Source organism: Crocuta crocuta, unplaced genomic scaffold (assembly GCF_008692635.1).
Source record: "Crocuta crocuta isolate KB4526 unplaced genomic scaffold, BGI_CrCroc_1.0 scaffold28, whole genome shotgun sequence".
Taxonomy (NCBI): Eukaryota; Metazoa; Chordata; class Mammalia; order Carnivora; family Hyaenidae; genus Crocuta; species Crocuta crocuta.
The window spans coordinates 2,108,031-2,126,280 of record NW_027533256.1 but is presented as its reverse complement, the minus strand read 5'-3'; the positions used below and the strand labels follow the sequence as shown (position 1 = coordinate 2,126,280).

General features: G+C 58.0%; 1 protein-coding gene across 5 annotated transcripts in view; it reads right to left on the bottom strand.

The window, feature by feature from the left end:
* The window catches only part of ZMIZ1 (zinc finger MIZ-type containing 1), a 202,167-nt gene that overhangs the window by 159,228 nt on the left and 24,689 nt on the right, over positions 1-18,250 (bottom strand). For all 5 annotated transcript variants that reach the window (XM_077746414.1, XM_077746409.1, XM_077746413.1 and 2 more), the window contains exon 2: positions 17,179-17,302. The gene's annotated coding sequence lies outside the window, so the exon portion shown is untranslated. The remainder of the gene's footprint in view (positions 1-17,178; positions 17,303-18,250) is intronic.

Here is an 18,250-nt window from a genome sequence, read left to right as displayed (position 1 = left end):
CTAGTTTTGGGTTTTCTTCAGAAATGTATATAGAATTACAAATACATATTTATTTTTCTTTAATTTTTAAAATACATTTATTCTTTGTTGAGAGACAGAGCACAAGCAGGGGAGGGTCAAAGACAGAGGGAGACACAGAATCCGAAGCAGGCTCCAGGCTCCGAGCTGCCAGCACAGAGCCAGACGCGGGGCCCTAGCCCGCGACCCGCGAGATCATGAACTGAGCCGAAGTCGGACGCTTAGCCTGCTGAGCCACCCAGGCGTCCCTACAAAAACATATTTAAAACAAGAAAAGAAGCAACGACAAATTCCTGGAACCTAAGGAGTGCAGGCCCCTCTAAACCATCTATGGGAGAGGCACACAGAAATGTCCCTGACAGCAAGCAGCCTGCTGCCCTGCCCCATCTGGAACAATCCACAGCTGCCTGCAAAGCCCCCACAGGCACCAGGGCGCTGCTGGGTGGGGCCTGGAGGCTGGCGCTTGATGCCTTCCCCGGTGAGTCTGCCTCTGATCAATAACAGTGATGCAACTGACAATGATAACAATACCTAATGTTAATGGGCCTTTATCTGATACCATTCGAAGTACTTTATGTGAATTAACCCATTTAATCTCACCACAACCTGCAAAGTATGCATTATACCTATTCTCACACACAAGGACGCAGCCACAGAGAGGTTAAGGAACCAGGCAGGGTCACACAGACAGGATGTGAGCCCCGATAGCCCGGCCTTGGTACAGTTATGAGCCCTCCCTGCTGCTGGCTGGTACTGCTCTGGAGGGCCCAGGAGAGTTTTCTCTGACTCAGGGGCTCCGACGACAGCAGCAGCGGATGAGGCCAGACACTGAGTTAAGCCCCCCCGCAATTAAACAATTTCATTCATTCTGCACAAATCCTTACATACCAGCCCCATGATCTTGGTGGGAAACGGGCGCCCCTACTTCCTTAGGGCATGTGGCGGTCCTCTCTACGGGCAGAAGTGGGCCCATTTGACTTCGAGGGGCTAGGGAGGTGTCCTAGAGATGGGCTGGGCCCAGGCAAGGAGACCCTCAGCAGTGGCGGGGGGGTGGGGGCGGCGAGGAGTGGGGTTTGCTAAAGGTCACACAGCATAGTGTCAGACTCCCTCATTTCAGACATGATGAGAAACGTGGCTTCCCCAGGGTCACCCAGTGAGTGGTGACCCCCTCTGAGGTCCAAGGCTGGTTTCTATCGGGGTGGGGCAGGTCGCAGGTGGCCAGCAGCCCGGGGGCGGCCAGGGCCTGGCGCTGGTGGGACAGGCTGGCCAGGCTGCTGCACAGGGAGGACGCACCCTGCCTTTTGGCCTCCTCAGAGCAATGCCTTTGTTTTCTCTCTTTGTTTTCCATCTGCCCGCACCCCCTAGCCTTCCAGGCTTCCCCTGATTGTGTGCAGGGCGATAAAAGGGCAGATGAGCGGGAGATCTCTGGCGGCAGTCACCTCACATAGACACGGTGGCGGCGGCTGGTGGCCAAGGGAGGCCCCGGGCGGGTAGCTGGGCTCACCACCAGCTGCACGGAGGACGGCTCCAAGGGGCGCTTTGCACACGGCCCTCAGAGTCCTTTCAGCAGCCCTAGGAGGAAAAGACAACCATCTCCCATTGTACAGAGGGACCCAGGGCTGGGTCTCTGGCCTCCGAGATTTCCAATGGGCCATGCTGACCTTGGTCCTGACCTCTCTGGCCACCCAGAGGACACCTGGCCCGGTCAGTCACTCTGCCTTCCTGTCTGAACTGGCTGTTTTCAGACTGCCCAGGAAGAGAGAGAGCCAGGGTCTTGCCCGCCAACGCATGGGGAGCTGGCCGGACAGAAAATCCCTGTGAAGTCGCTCACCCACAGCCGGTCACCAGGCAGAGATCTGACCTTCTGGCCCCCCGAAACAGTCCTGTTAGACTGCTTCTGAGGCCAAGTGATTCCTTTGAAGTGGGCTGATCCCTGCAGACCGCAGAAGGGCAGGACCCAGGGACCCTGCTGGCCTGGGCGTGGGACGGGGCAGTGGTGGCCCTCAGGCCAGGGACTGGCCAACCCTGACTGAACGTCCCTGCTCTGACCCTGGCCTCACCCGCCTGGCCTCCTCTGGACCTGGCGCTTTCAGACCCACCCCAAGCACGTCCCCAACTTCAGTTACTAGATACTTTAAGCCACATCTGTGTTCCCTCTAAATTATTTTCGTTTCGTTATTTAAATCACTTTCTTTTTTCTTATTCTCATTCAAAGCAATACTGTCTGTGAAATCAGAGTTTGCTATATTAATTCTATATTTATTCTAATTCCCATGAAAATAAATACATAATCTGAAGATCTGAAATTCGGACACTTGCAGAAATCCTGGGAGCCCCCCAGGGCGCCTCGCGATGCCGTGTGTAGGCAGGTCCCGGGAAGCTGGCCTGGACTGGGGTGGGGCGGGGGGAGAAGCCTCCATAGCTGTGCTGAGCGGCCTGTGGAAGCAGACCCCAGAGCTGGGTGGGAAACTGGGAGAAGGTGTATGTTTCCAGAAGGGTACACAGAAAGTTTGGTTTGGCCACCAGCTCAGACCAGACTACAGCTTTCCTCTACTGGGGCTGGAGTTTGGTCCAGATATTTCTCAGCTGCAGATAAAGCTATCTCCCTGCAAATTCCCCCTGGCGTTAGCTCAATACAGCAGGATGAACACTGGAAGGGGAGCCTAAACACCTGCGTCAGGAGTCTGTCTCTGCTACCGTTTTACTGGGGGATGCTAGATCTCTCTGGGCCTCCGTTTCTTCATCTGCACAGAAACTGCATGAGCCAAAGGTCCCTCTCAGCCTCTCTGAATCCTGGAGGCATCTGATGCTCCCGGTGGCCTCTGGGCCTCCCACAGACCTTCTAACCACCTACGGAGACCTCCCTTGACCTATGCCTCCCACACCTGATCAGGGGCTTCGAGTGGCTTCTGGGGTGCCAAGGGAAGACGGGGCCATCCTGTGTGACAGCTACAAAATTAGATAATCAGCTAATCACCAGCAAATTAGCATCCCGTCTTTACATAGAACAAATATAGTATTTACGTAAAAGTTGTTAGGAGTTTCTCTCTTTTTAATTAGCAGAAATAAATGCAAAATAAATGGTAATTAGGCAGCTGATGGATTTGGTAGTACAATTATGCCTGCAGCCGTGCCCCAGTCCTTAAACGTTTGCATGCTCCGAGGAATCAGAGGGGCCTATTTATATAGTTTATTTATAAAACAAAGTTAGCAGGAATGGAGGGAAAAGGCCTGGGCATGGCTGGGGAAGGGGGTCTTGGCTGCAGGGGCAGGGTCCTAGGAGAAGAGGAGTTTCAACGCCTAAGGAGTGGAAGGGTGCTTGGTGCTCAGTGCTGGGCTGCGGAGGTGTGCCACCAAGGCCCCCACGTGTCTATTTCAGGCCCTGCATGTGTCACTGGGCATGGCCTCCCTGACAGGAAGTAGGCTGGAGTTGTGTGGAGGGGCTGGGAACAGCTGTTCTGTGCACTCCCTGTCTCTTTTCCAACCCTGCTCCCTGCTTCTCTTTTCTTTGCTGACCCTATTCCTTCAATGAGCCTTCTCCATACTGCATCCAGAGGCATATTCTTCTAGAAGATTCTCCTTTTCCTCCAGGGACTCAGCAGAACCAGGTGCAGAATAAAGTAGACAAACACAGGGATTACATTCCAGACCAGTGGAGTATCCAGTGGGGGTACAGAGGCAAGAGTCCTGAGAGAAGGCAGCCCAGAGGAAGAGACGAGAGCTGGGTTTTGTAGGCTGCATAGGAGTTTTCCGAGAAGGTGGGAAGTAGCAAAAGGACCTACCTGCATGTGCAAAGACCGGGAGGTGGGAAATAGCATCCCATGACCACAGGAAAGAGTATATCAGGCGTGTGGAGGCTTAAGAAATGACCAGGGCATCATAGTAATGGGTCCTGGATGCCAGGCTAAGGGTTTGGATTTCATCCTAGAAGCCACGGAAAGGTCTAAATGGAGAGAACAAGGTAGCCCCTTCCCACATACAGTTCATTTCTTAGCTTCCCCTCCCCCACCCCCAGAGCCAGGGAGAGGGGGAGGGCCACAGGCCATTAGAGGCAGCTGGTTCAGCTCAGCTGAGGAGCACAGAGCAGGAGGCTAACCTGATTATAAGGGACAGGAGGTTTGTCTGGGGGGTGGGCTGGGGGGTGTAAGTGCTCTGACAGTGAAGGGAAGGGAGGCACCCCGGGCCACTCCTGGGTCTCCTGGGTGCGGGGCCTATCTGTCCTAGATAACCCCCTGCCCTGCCCCCTAGCCCTGCCTGCTGGGGTGGCCTCACAGCACTGCCAGAGGCCCCACCTCCTCCCAGACTCAAGTCCTAGCTCTATGGCCTTGCGCTGTGACCTTAAGGAGCCACTCTCAACTCCAGGCCACACATTCCTCTCCAAAACAAAGGCCTGTACTAGACTGGGGGACGGACCATGACAAATTCAGCCCACGGTCCCATCCCGTACAGTTTTATGGGTGCGGAGTTATTACAACCTCTGCGCTTTTAGGGATTTAGGCGAGGCAGGCACTCTCATTTGCTGCAGTCCCCGCTGCTCCGGCCTGCCTTACCCCGGCCCAGGCCACAGGCTTGTGTGGCATGCCGCAGAGAGCCCACTTGAGACCCTCGCGTGACGGCCACCAGCTAGGCCCTTCCTTCCAGCTGATAACCTGGACTCCATGGACAGAAAGCCCTGGGGCAGGTGAGGGACAGCACAAAGGCTGGTAGTCAGAGGAACTTCCTGTCGTTGCTGGTGCTGGAGAGAGATGGGAGCAGTCAGGGCCTGGGGCGCCTCTGGCTGCAGAGCCAGCAGCCCTTCCCCCACTCCAGCGGTTGCCCTGGACTCAGGCTGCCCATGTCTAAACTAGAAGCAGTAATACCTGTCCACCTGAACCCAGGGCCATTAAAAAGCTCAAACAAGCCCGCGGCGGTGATCTGCAAATCTGCAGCGGCGACTTTGACCAGTGGGGTTTCCGAAGGACTTCACCAAGGAGAACCTCGCACTCGCCAGGCCAGCCAGCTCTCCAGCCCCTTTAATAAGAAAGCAGCACCGTCGAGGTCTGGAGATGGTGCCTGAGCCTCTGTCTGCCGTCACTCATCACTCGGGACGGAGCTCTGAACTTGTAAGGGAAGACAAAGATCACACCGCACCACTTCTCTGCTCCGTAAGCCTTGCTCCTGCCTTCGGCCAAAATCAATAAAAATCTCCACTGTGATTGTTTCACCAGCACAAGGGGCCAGCTCCTTGTGATGACATTCCACCCCCAGCGCCGCTGGGGGTGTNTGAGTGGGAGCGGCATGGGCGGGGGAGCGGAGGGGGCTGCGCAGAACTGCTCTAAGTGCCTCTCCAAAGACCAGCCCGGGTGCTATTCATCAACTGGTTTTCAGGGCTGTGAGGAATCAATGGCATTTGTGCTGCACACTCATCATTAGGACAGGAAAACTCTGCAGTGGAATTGATTTGTTTAAATATAATAACACAATTTCACAGAAAACCGTGGGGGTGGGGAAGGGACCCAGGCAAATAAGGCAGTTCAGAGGACGGGAAGAGGTACCGGCTTTGAAACACCTTCCCACACGGTGGTCAAACCTTGGCGGCGCCCCAGTCCCCTCCCCCGCGCCCCCAAGCGCACCAAGGAGGCCGAATGGGCAAGCATCTCACCTAGTGTCACGCCCATCTCAGAAACGCCCCTGGGCAGTGTGCAGATGAGCACAGGGGCCAGCTGCTCACTGCTGTGTGGTTCTTAGAGGTGACTTTGGCTTGGTGCACGTCAGTTCAACCCAATAAACAACTATTAGGCACCTACTGTGCTCTAGGTGCCTGTGAGGGGCCGCAGGGGAAACCAAAAAATCCTGGCCCCTGCTCTGAAGGCGTCTTGTGGACACAGGGTGGATACGGCAGGTGTGTAGGTGACAGCAAGAAGCTGGGCAGGTCTGGGGTTTCTGGGGTTGTAGGGGATGTGAGGGAGCAGCGCTGGGACAGGATGAAGGGCAGAGAGGGGGCCGTGAGGGGGCAGAGCGGAAGGTCCATTCAAATCATAGGAGGAGCCCATTTGGAGTGCAGGGCTCTAATCTCCTGAATAGGGTAGCTGCCTGCTCCGATGGTAATGATAAGAGGTGACTTTATTGATCCGTAAGATGTTCCAGGGTCCTGCGAATACTCAACACCTGTCATTACATGGACTCTCACCATCCTGTGATGGAGGAACTGTTCCTACAGAGCCCACAAATAGTACCGCTCAGGCTCAGAGAGGTCAAGAGACTGCCAAGGTCACCCAGCTAATACGTGATAGAGCTGGGTCGGGTCTCAGAGCCTGCACACTAACCAGTGTGCCTCCCGCCCTCATTGGGGCTTAGCCTCTATGTGAGCTGGGGAGACAGGCGGCTCCTGCCCTCCGGAAGCTAGGGCATGAGGCACGCTGAGTGGCCTAAGGGGGAGTCTGAGGAAAGGCATGGAGTGGGCACCATCTGGGGCCAGTGTCCTGGTCACAGGCTGTTGCCACAGGCTTGGCCCTCAGGGTGCTCCTCTACCTCACCACAGACCTCTTCCAACCTCCACCAGAGGACAGCGTCCTGGGAGGGAAAGTGGTGGGCCAGGTCCTGGAAAGGGACATGTCTGCAGGGAGAGATACCCGATCAGGGAGAGAGGGCTCCAGGCAGCCTTACTGAGCTCCAGAAGGGCCTGAATGTCAACCTCAGAATTCGGACTTTACTCCTGGTGATAGTGGGAAGCCAGGGAGGGCAGCAGAGGGCTGGGAAGGGCTGAGGAGTTGAGGGGCAAGAAGACGTCGGACCCGAATGCCAGCAGAAGGTGCGGGTGGTGAGGGCATCAAGGTCCAGCGATGGGTCAGGGGGTCGAAATGAGCCTTGGATGTGGGGGTGAGGGAGAGGATAGGTGTCAAGGATGACCCGGGCGTCTCCCCTAGGCCTCTGGGGGCTCGGCGGTTCAGCCGTGCTGAGCCTGTGGCTGCCTGAGTCAATAGGAATTGACCAGGACCCCAAGGAGCACGGAGCCCCGTCCCCTAGGACGCCCTGCCGTGGGGGAGGGCAGTGCGGGCCAGCAGGCTGCCACCACCTCGGCTCTGTCCCCCTGCTGACCTTTATCCTTTGTCAGCAGTGCCCTCCATCAATTCACCGGAAGGGCCGGTGGGCTGCCTGGGCCAGGGCCGGGGGTGGGGGCTCACTTTGCCTTCCCTCTTTTAAGGGAAGAGGTCTCCAGAGCATTTCTAGAAAGTCAGGAGCAGAGGTGCCGAAGCCCTTAGTGCACACGGGGAGAGTGAAGTCTGGTGGGGGGGTGGGGGAGACAGCCGCAGCCCTCCTGCTGGCAGAGCGGAGAGAGGGAGAAGAGGAAGCTGGATGGGGGTGGGGGGAGCTGCAGGGGCTGTGGGGGATGGGCAAGGAGGACAGTCTAGAAGTGGGATCTGTGAGGTGGGGGAAGGGGCCCAGCGGGAGCAGGGCCTCCAGAGCCCGGAGTGCACCAGCCAGCCCCAGAGCCAAAGGAGGGGGTCCAGAGGGTTTGGAGGGGCTTAGGATTTCGGTGGGGCCAGCACGCTCGGCTGTCCTGCTGAGCCCAGAACGGAGAGGCGTGAGGGACGTGGAACTTCCGGTCCTAAACCCAGGGGTGGTCCCAGGCAAACCCTAACAGTTGGTCACCCTAGCAGCGCTCAATCTACATTCAGGTTTTTAGTTCTACCACTTTCAGACTGTATGTGACCCCTCTGTGCCTCAGTTTCCTCATCTGGAACACAGAGCTTATAAGAGCACTTTGCATACGGCTGTCACGAAGATGAAGTTCAATAACGTATGTAAAGTGCTCAGCACCAGACACAGCATCCGCCACTCGCCATTCAACAACTGGCAGGCGGCCACGGTTATTACCACCGAGTGCTCCCACTACCTTACCACCACGAGGCCTGCCTGATGCACCCTGAGTGCGCGCCCCGAGCCAGACCCCACGGTACATATGTGCTAGTTCAATCTCTCGGCGCTTACGGGGCAGGGGGCGTTACTACCCCCATTTTCACATGCAGAACCGACACACGGAGGAGCTCGGCCACCGGCCAGGTGCTCACGGCTAGCAAGTACAGAGCCCAGAAAACCGCTTCTATTTTCACTGGGCTGACCCTGCAGCCAGGGGTCTGTAGGCCAGTGTCAACACAATTCTGGTTACGCTGACCCAGGGCAAGAACTAGGCGAACACAAGGGCGGGGCCGGGACGGGGGGAGAGGGGGGCAGGCCACTCTGGAGCTGCATAGGAACCCCTGCTCTCAGGGACACTGAGTCCTTAGTCTTCACTCTGGACCAAGACGGTCCCCCTCTGATCCGAACACACCAACCAAACTGATTAGCTGACTAGGGTCTACTTATACCATAGTAAGAGAAAGGGGGAGAGAAAGGAAAGCCCCCAGAGGTACTCAGGCCTCCTCGTGGCCCTGGGGGCCCAGCTCTCTTGATCTGGCACATTCTGCAAATGACCTCATTTCATTCTGACAACCACACGACCAGATGGCTGGTGATGCCCGTTTCAGAGATGAGAACACAGAGGCTCGGAAACGTGCTGAGGTTGCACGGCTGGATTTAAACGCGTCCAGCTCCAAGGTCTGGGCACCTCCTAGGTGCTCGTGTAACAGGATGAACAGACAGCAGGAAGGCAGGAGGCCACGACCTATAGGTCGGTGTTTGGACTTGAGGTGAGCACCAGGTAACTCCGAGGAGGAGGGGGCACAGCCTCCCCTCCCCTTAGAGTTTAGGCAACCCTGGAGAAACCCACAGCTCTAGGAAGGGGCCCTACGCACGTAGGGGTAGGGTGGCCAGCCTGGCAGGGTACTACCCCCCCACCCGACCCCGGGGAAAAAGGGGGTGGGTGCAAAGGTTGGAGCAGAGGCCCATCGCTCCAATACCTGGGGGTCAGGCAGGCCTTGTCGAGACCTGTCTTCAGTCTTAGGAGCCGAGTGAGCAATGCCATTCCTGCCCTGACCCCTAGGACGTCCTCGGCGGGAGGAACTGCATGCTCACAAAGTAATTAGCTTCCGGCACCCAGGAGAAAGGTCGCTGAGGTGGGCAGCCAGGCGCTGGCCGGGCAGGGGCCCTGGGAAGCTGGGCCTAGTTATTTTTAGCCTCTTGATTCAAGAGGAAGGAGGCCCTCCTCCCCACCAGGTAAATGTCAGCACGCTGGCAGACCCAGCCAATTAAAGGAGCTGGAGCCAAGCAAGAGACACAGTGACTGGCGTCTAGGTCTTCGGCTCCCGGGCCCCCAGGGTGGGTCTCCCTTCCTCCACCTCCTCTAGGCCCTGGCGCATCTGCCTTCTGGCCATGAACAGGAAACCCTGGCCTGGCTCCCAAAGGAGCTCAAGCAGGGGCCTAGGACCCTGGGTTTGAGCTCCGGATTGGCGGCGTGACCCTGGCCAAGTCTCCAGCCTTCTCTTCTACAACTGCAGTTTCTGCACCACGGACCCCCACGAAGCCGGCCATTTTATTATTTACGAGGGTGACGGGGGCCGGGGTCTTGAAGAGGCTCTGCGGAGGGCAGCCTGGCCCTCCCTCTATGTCCGCCTCTGAGCTGGCCCATGTCCTTGCGGACGGCCACCTGTTCTCCCCTTCTCTGAGAGCAGAAAAGCAGCACAGTTGATGAGAGGAAGGACAGGGGAGGCCCGTCCCCCAAACTCTCAGCTCCAGAGTCTCTGCTCTGGGAGCCAGACCCTTAGCCCACAGGAGGGTCTGCCCCCGGGGGCCTGAGATGCCTGGCAAGCCCCTGGAGTCCAAGGTCAGCTCTTCCCAGATAAAGAGAAGGCCTGGGTCCAGCACCCGCGCCCTTGCCCAGTGACCGCCGACTCCCAGGGAGCCTGCCCACACCCTCCCCAAAGGCAGGCCCTTCCACTGAGGCACTGACCTGCTGTGTTTAGAACTCCAGGGAGAACTGAGGGAAACTGAGGCACTGAAGTAGGGCAGGAATCTGCTCAGGGATTTAGTAAGTTAGAAGCAAAGTGCAAGTTTCTTCCTCCTCCTTCTGCCATCTGGCCTCTAGGGGGCATGTCCAACTCATTTCCTCACCGCCCAGTCTGGGCCCTCCATCCAGCTCACTGATGTGCCCCTCACCCCTACTCTGAGTGCCTGCCTCAGGGCCTTGGCCCAGCTGGTCCCTTCGCTTGGAATGTTTTCAGTTCACAGTCACGTTCATCCTTCAGGGTCCGCCTGGAGCTCCACCTCCTCCAGGAAGCCTTCTTCTCCTTTTTTTTTTTTTAAATGTATGTTTATTTATTTTGAGAGAGAGTGAGAGAGAGAGGAAGTGTGCACGGGGGAGGGGCAGAAAGAGAGAGAGGCAGAGAGAATCCCAAACAAGTCCCATACTATCAGCACAGAGCCGGATGAGGAGCTCAATCTCAGGAACCATGAGATCATGACTTAAGCTGAAATCAAGAGTCAGACGCTTAACTGACTGAGCCACCCAGGAGCCCCAGGAAGCCCTCTTTGACCCTAGACTCCCTTGGAGCCCAGATGTGATTTCTAGATACCTGCAGATCCACCTGTCCTAGACTGCAGGCCGCTGTGCACCCTGCTGTGGCTTGGCAAAGGGCGGACGAGAGACAGGTGGCCTCTAGTTTCCTGAGTCTACTTTCCTCTTTCACCCCCCGTGTGTCCAGTCAGCTTTGACATAGAGCCCTGACTCCAGAGCATTCTCTCTGCCCTGGCATCTCGGCCTGCAATCTCTAGCCCTCACTTCTTGGTAAACAGACGGGGAGAGAGTCCTAATGGTTAGACGCCTGGCAGGAGCCGTGATTATAGGAGGTGGAATACAAAAGAGGCTTAACAGAGCCAGGTCTGAGGGGGCCCCATGCAAGTTCTCTCTGGGCAAACCTCCCCAGACCCCCAAAACTTCCTGGGCTCTGATCTCTGTGCCCCCAGCTCCTCAGGGGTTGGTCCTGCCTTTCTAGAAACACTGTGCCCCACAGCCAGGTCACTTCCACCACTGCAGGTCGCGGGCCCTGCCAGAGTCGACACCTGCCATGCTTCCAAAGCAGTTCAGGGTGGTGGTGGGCTCAGCTGAAAGCATGGAGTGCCATACCGTGCCACTCTGGGCTGTTCCCTCCTATCTCTGAGCCTCAGTTTCCCCATCTGTACCATGAGGCGTTAGACCAAATGATTTCTAGATACCATGCATCCCCAGAGCACCAGGGACGTTTGCTTCAAATAAAGATACCGCCCGGCAGTCCCGCCCAGTGTCCGCTCCCGCCCTGCAAGGCCACTGAGGCTTGGGACCTGAGACACAGGGCAGGGGCGTGCCTGTCCTCATCCTAAATGTGTGGCTTATGGACCAGCGGGAGAGCAACTCCAGGGCTCAGACAGAGCCAGGCGAGCAAATACCAGTGGGAGGGAGAAGTACCCACAGCGAGAAACACCCAGGGAATCCCTCTTGGTGTAATTTACCAAATCCCACCCCATCCTTGCAGAGTCCTGTTGGAGGTCAAGGTCAGGGGTCCCTGTGGTGCATGTGTAGCCCTGTGGACCTACAGGGGTGATCACACCCAACCGGAGAGACTCACACTGGACTCCAGGCGAGCCACACGGGGACCCAGACCTTTCCTCCCACCCTCGGGAGAAATGCCCCTTGCCTGGCCTGCTGGCTTCCTGCCCCCTGCCACGGTGATGCTTTATGGCCCTGGGCTGATCTCAGGCCTCTCTGTCCCCACCACCTCACTTAGGGTTCACTCTGCCTTGGCAGGGGTGCTGAAGAGGGCCTGGAGAAGCCAGGGGTCCAGCTAGCTGGAGCAAACAAGCCCACAGCCCTGTTCCTCCCTGCTGTCACCATCTCTGGGGGGAGCCGGGAGCCCCAATTGGTGGGCCAAAGGCCGTCCTCCCTTCCTGTCCTTTACAGAGGAGCTACTGCCTGATGGCCCTTTTGGCTCCCCCCTCTCTGCAGGAGCAAGATCAAACTCTGGCTCGGCCTTCGAGGCCCTCAGGGGCGGCCTCAGCATGTTTCCAGCTGTCTGAATGAAACTTCCTCTCCAACTAGACATCCCACTGGGTAGCCCTGCCAAGCTGTGCGGACACCCCAGGAAGACATTAGTCTTCCACTCCTCTGTGTGGGGATCCAGCCTCCTCCTCCAGGCAGTCCCCCCCGGCCTGACTCCTTTAGCATCAGGGAAGAGCTGCTCCTCCCAGCTCCTACTGCCTTCACCCACCAAGGGCCCCCTCCCAGCACGCTCTGCACTGGAGACTCTGTGATTTCCAAGCCCAGGGTTGTGCTTACTCAGCTTCTCAAATGCAGATTCATTTTTGGATGCCAATGCCTAGCACGGTACTGGAGCCTGGTAAGTGTTCAGCACACTCAGGCTGACTGAGGGAACAGATAGCTCAGACACATGCAAGTACCTATCCGAGACAGTTGGATATAGTGGGGAAAACACATATTATGGTGTCAAATAAAACAGGGCTGAATCCCAGCTCTATACCAATAGCTCTGTGACCCCAGGTATGCTTCTTAACCTCTCTGTGCTCTCAGTTTCCTTATCCTTATAATAGGATAATCTCAGCTTCACTGGGTTGTTGAGTCCCTTGAGATCATTGTAGTTTCTGTCCCCTGATCTGTCCCAGGCCTCTGGTTTTACACACCAATAAATAACTGCTCAGAGAAGGGCAGTCATTTCTTCAAGGTCACACAGCAGGTGTGTAAGCAGGGCTGAGGCTTGAACAAAGTCCTGCTCAGAGAGCCTGCCAGGGCAGCAGCCCCGCTCTGCTGACCCAGAGAGGGTCCCACCTGCGGCAGGAACGATCAGTGGGCTACAGACTATTTCCAGCTCCAGGCTGGGATCGGGGTTGCAGGCTCAGGGCAGGGTGGGGGTGGAGGGGCCTGGGCTGCAGGCAACAAATTCCAGGCATGGAGAATGGGGTGTGCATTCTCAGCTGGTGCTGAAGACTGACAGGCATGCCACATGGGGACCCTGGAACGCCAGCTCTGCGTGGCCATGGCCAGGCCTGCTGTGAGCTGGACTTGGCATTCAAGGTCTTTGCAGCCAGCCCCGAGCTCTCCTTTTACCATGTGACGCTGGAAGCCTGCTGACTGACAGCTGATGGGTAGGCATGCTGGCAGCACAAAGCCACAAACCAGGGGCTGGAGGGGCTGGCCAGGGAGTGTGGCCGTCACCCCAGGTCCCTGCCCACAGAGGTGTGATCGACCGCTGTTGGTGATTACCTCATATGAAACTCAAATCCAGCCTAACCCCAATCCTGCTGTCTCCCTACGTCCTTTCTGAAATGACACCGACCATGTCACCACCCCTCCCATGTGTCCCCAGCACTCGCGTCAGCTCTGTCACCCTCCTCCAGCTGCTCGCCCACCATCAAGCCGCACACTGTGGGGCGCAAGCCATGTTCTAGGCACCGTCGCAAGGATTCACATGGCTTCGTTCCCCGGATTCCTCACAACGCGGTGAGGTAGGTCCTATTCTTATCCCTACTATAGCGATGAGGAAATGAGGCACAGAGAGGTTCAGCCACTAATCTGGCATCGCAGAGGAGAGGCGGAGCTAGGCCCAGAGCCCGGGCCCAGAGTTCATACCCTTGACCGTGTCAGTGCCCTCCGCATTTGTCCACCAGAGGTGTTTAGAGCGCCTTTTACAGAGTGCCGGCCACATGGGGCCAGCTGTCGTGCCCCCGGCGAGAAGCCCTCTGTGTCCACCCTCCGTAGGCTGTTAGGGTCCAGACCAGCTGGGGCCCTCTCACCTCTCCACCTGACGCGGGACTCGCTCGGGCTCCGGAACCACATACATCTGGCTCCAGTCCGTCTGGCGGTGGGAACGGGGCCAAGCCGCCCGCAGGGAGGAACAGGGGCGGGGCTTTGTCTACTCCAGCCGGCCAGACTTCCAGCTCCACCGGGCCCTGCCGAGCACCCCACGCACCCCTGGAGCTCTTGCGTGGGGGGAAAGCCAGTCACTGCAAGAGCCCAGGGACCTCCCTCTGTCGCCACTGTCTGCCCCCCTGCCTGCTGTGGGCCTGACCTCAGCCCGGGCGCTGGCCTCCGTTTCCCATTCAGCAAACGGGAACAGGCCCTCTGAAGGGCTTGCTCAGTGGCCTGATGGAGTGTGACAGAGCTCTGCACGCTGTAGAGAAGTCTACAGTGCACGAGGTTGCGGTGGCTCCCGGAGGGGTCCCAGGGCAAAGGCTGGGAGATAGAGGCTGGGCTCAGAGACCAGGCATCTGACCTCCAGGGGTGAGTTCGCCAAGCAGAGGCGGGTGAGCAAAAGACGATCAGGCAGAAGATTGCAAATAAAGCACAGAGCAGACCCTCCCACCGCCCCTGCCGTGGTGGGTTTGGCAAAGCACAGAAAAACGAGGCTGCCCAAGGTCAGGGAATCCTTGAACACCACTGCCTGACAGAGGGTGTGATCCCACCCAAACTGAGGCCGCTGTCCCAGGCTGCCAGGGACAACGTGGAGGCCAGCACTGCTGTGAAGACGGCGACATCGCTCCCCTTGGCAGACGAGGCTCCCACAGGTGACAGGGGCCACGCCCAAGGTCTCTACCGGTGGAGTCAGCACCCAAACTCAGTTCTTGGCACTTAATCCCACGACCAGTACCCCTGTGATGGGCAGGGCTGGCTTCACGAGCACACGTACGGGGCCCCACGCTTAGAAGGCCCCACCCCTGGCTCCCCGTGCTGCCTCTACCATCCTGAAATCCGTAATCATTTGTGAACAATGACCCCCTCATTTTTGTTTTGCACGGGGCAAATCATGCGGCTGGTCCTGATTCTTTTTTTTTTTTTTAATGTTTTATTTATTTCTGAGAAAGAGAGGCAGTGTGAGTAGGGGAAGGTCAGAGAGAGAGGGAGACACATAATCTGAAACAGGCTCCAGGCTCCGAGCTGGCTGTCAGCACAGAGCCCGACGCGGGGACGAACCCACGAACTGTGAGATCATGACCTGAGCCGAAGCCGGTTGCCCAACCAACTGAGCCACCCAGGCGCCCCGGCCGGTCCTGATTCTAGCAGACATTCACGGATGCTTACTGGGGGAGGGGAGAAGGGCCAGTGAATGAACTTGCACTTCTCTGGGACCTTGCGAGAGCCAGGCTCTATCCCCGACCTGCCCTGTCCCTCTACGCCAACCGGGCAAATCTCTCCCCACCGCCTGGCTGTCCCGAGAGGTCCTTCCCAAATTCCCTCCCCGCACACAGGCCAAGCCCCCACACACCAGGCAGAACGCGTCCCTGTGCCCTCGGAGCTGTGACAGGCCAGAAGCTACCCTGAATGGCCCCTTCCCCTCGGAACACCTCCCTCCTTGCACACCCACGAGGGCAGCCCCGTGCGCCTGTGGGGACGTGTGTGGTATGAGAGCTTGTGCCTTTCTGCTGTGGAGTCAATGCGGTTTGTGAACGTGTGTCCGTGAGCGTGTGCGTGCGTGCAGGTCTGTCAGTGCACGCATAGGTACGTTCACGGCATGCTGAGTGATGTCTGTGGGTACGCACACGTGAGGGGGTGTTCCTCTGTACATCGCTGTGTGCATCTGTGCACGTGACCGTTCACGTACGAGTGCGTGTGCCCATCTGTATCCCCTTAGCACGCGTGGACAGGTTTGCAAGCACGTGTGCATCTGTGTGCGCACGTATTCATGCGTATGGGTATGCCTGGGGGGTGAGGACTCCTATGGGTATTGATATTTCTGCCTGAGAACGTGATGGCCACGTGTAACTATAATGACACCCCAGTCATCCTCCTCACGAAAATCTTGGCTCTCTCACAGATACACTGGACCACAGCCTGGCCCACCGCCTCCAAGAAGCCTTCCCGGACTCCAGACTCCCCATACTCACTCAGAGCTCTATCACCCACCCTCTCCCCACATCCTGGCAGCTTCCCNCCATCTGGAACCCTGACAACTTCCCTGCCTTGGGTCTTATATTTTCACCCTTGTCTGTGCCCACTGCTCTGGCCCTACTTGAGGCATCTGACCTCTTGCGGCGACTCGGGACAGTCCCGCTAGCCCCCCTGCTTCTAGCAGGGCCTCTCCAATGCAGCCACCTTCAGAGTCTACCTGACTCTGAACCCCCCATGGCTCCCCACTGCCCTTGAGATCTAGTTCTCCAGCCTGGCACTTGTGGCCTTCGCCACCTTCCCGTCCCCTTGCCAACCTCATCCCCATCCTGCCGGGCTCTCCTACCCATCCCCTGCTCCGGTCTCCCCACGACGCTCCTCACTGTTGAGTTACCTCCTGCAGGACGCCCCACTCTAACCTCTGCCGGCTCCACTGGGATGTGGCTCGCACAGCATCTGCTGTGATCTCCCTGCTTTCCCGCCGGGGGGCACCGCCGGGGGGCAGAAAGAGATGAGCCCCTTTTCCCTGTACCCTGGGGCCTGACATCAGGCCTGGCATACATTAAGTGCTTAATACAAGCTAGGAACTGAAAAGAGAGTGAGAACCTTACCTAGCCAACACGGCCCTCCCCTAGAAGGGGTCTAGGTGCCCCTCCAGGGACCCCGGAGGCCAGAGCTGGTTCATGTCACATCATCTACAAATGAGTCATGACCCCAGACATCTGCGGCCGCAGTTACCTTGTAAAAGTCCCCTCCCGTGGCCTTGAGCTGGGTTAGGACCTGGCATTTCTGATGACGCCACAATTGCATCAGCTCCTGCCCCCAAGAAGAGGCTAGCAGAGGTGGCCAAGGCCAGGGTCAGAATGCCCCAAGGATTAGGGACTGGTGCCCTGGGGCCACACAGACCCAAAGGTGAACCCCACGGGGGGCTACGCCACGTATGGGACCTTGGGCAAGTTACCTCCCAACGACGAGCCTCAGTTTTCTTGTCTGTATAATGGGGATGATACCAACACTGGCCTCACAGATTGGTGTGTGGACAAACAGAATTAATAACCACCCGGCCCTTAGCACGGTGCCTGGCTCACAGCGAAACGCGCAGCGTGTCTACAGACCCACCGTGAGCATTCTCACGTATGGGTGAGAGGGCGGAGGCCCCCAGCAGCGGGGACATAGGCCTGCTTAAGGCTGCAGGGGGCTCCGCAAAAGAATACACCCAATGTCAAAGCCCCAGGCCCGGGCGCAACCCCCCTCTGCTGTCGGGCTCCATTTGAGAGGAGGAGGCCAAGGAAGAAGTGAAAACTCCCCCGGGGTCGTCAGCGGTGCCAGCCGGGCTGCCAGCTCCCCACCAGGGTCTAGCCCTTCCCGCTCACCTGCTGAGGCTTCTGCAGACGACCAGGACGTGCGGCTGCTGAGAGTGTCAGGGAAAGGAGGCCGAGCAGGAAAGACAGCGACGGCTCCTGCGGTCCGACGGGGCCGAGCGCAGCGCTGCAAGTCCTGCGGGACAGAGCAGGGGACACAGTGAGCTCCAAACTATGCTTCCCCGCAGCTCCCCTCCCCCCTGCTTCACTGCCCTGCAGGCTCTGCCCACCGGGGCCCCTCTGGCTGAGCTGACGCCCCGAGGTGGGGCCATCCCAGACACTGGCCGCCGCCTGCCACCTCCCCAGCAAGGGCCTGTCTCCTGAACTTCATGCTAGAGGCCTGTCCCCAGGCCTCCGCGGCCCCCTGTCACAGCACCGGGGCGCAGGCACACACAGCCAGCCCGGGCCCCCCACCCCCTGGCCTCAGGAGATGTTCCGTGTTACGCTCAGAGCCCTTTCTGGCTCTCCAAGCCCTCCCGGCCTTGGGGACTCTGTTCAAGTACTTCCATGGAGCCCTCCCCGCCCCGCCCCCCCTTTCTTTGTTCACCCAGGGGCTTGGGGGCTGGCTGCTCGCATCTTCTGCAGCTTTCTGGAGGCCCGTTTCCTCCGTGGGCAGAGCCCCTGGACATCAGGAATGAGATCTAGTTTATCCTCTGAGGCTAGCAAGGCCGGCGCTCGCTGGAGGGATGGACGGACGAATGAGTGAGGGACTGACGGACGGTGCAGTAAAGGTGTTCAGTGAACGAGAGGAACAAAACTGGCCAATGGACATGTGTCCTGAGATCAGGAAACCTGCTGAGCTCTCCAGGGCCCCTTGTTAGATTCTAGAACATAGGGCCCAGGTTGGTGAGAGGCAAGAGACTTGGTGATGTTGATTCCCTTCTCTGCTGATTCACAAACATGGAAACCAACACCCTGATGGGGAAAAGGCTTCCTCCCAGGGTCCCATGGCAGGGGAGAGCCAACGACAGAAGTAGACCCCAGTCTCCTTGGGGATGGCCTTGCCCACTGCCCAGAGCTGTCATGGGTGGAGACCACCATGGCAATGCCCTCCAGCCCCTGCAGGCACCCAGCTTCCTGAGTA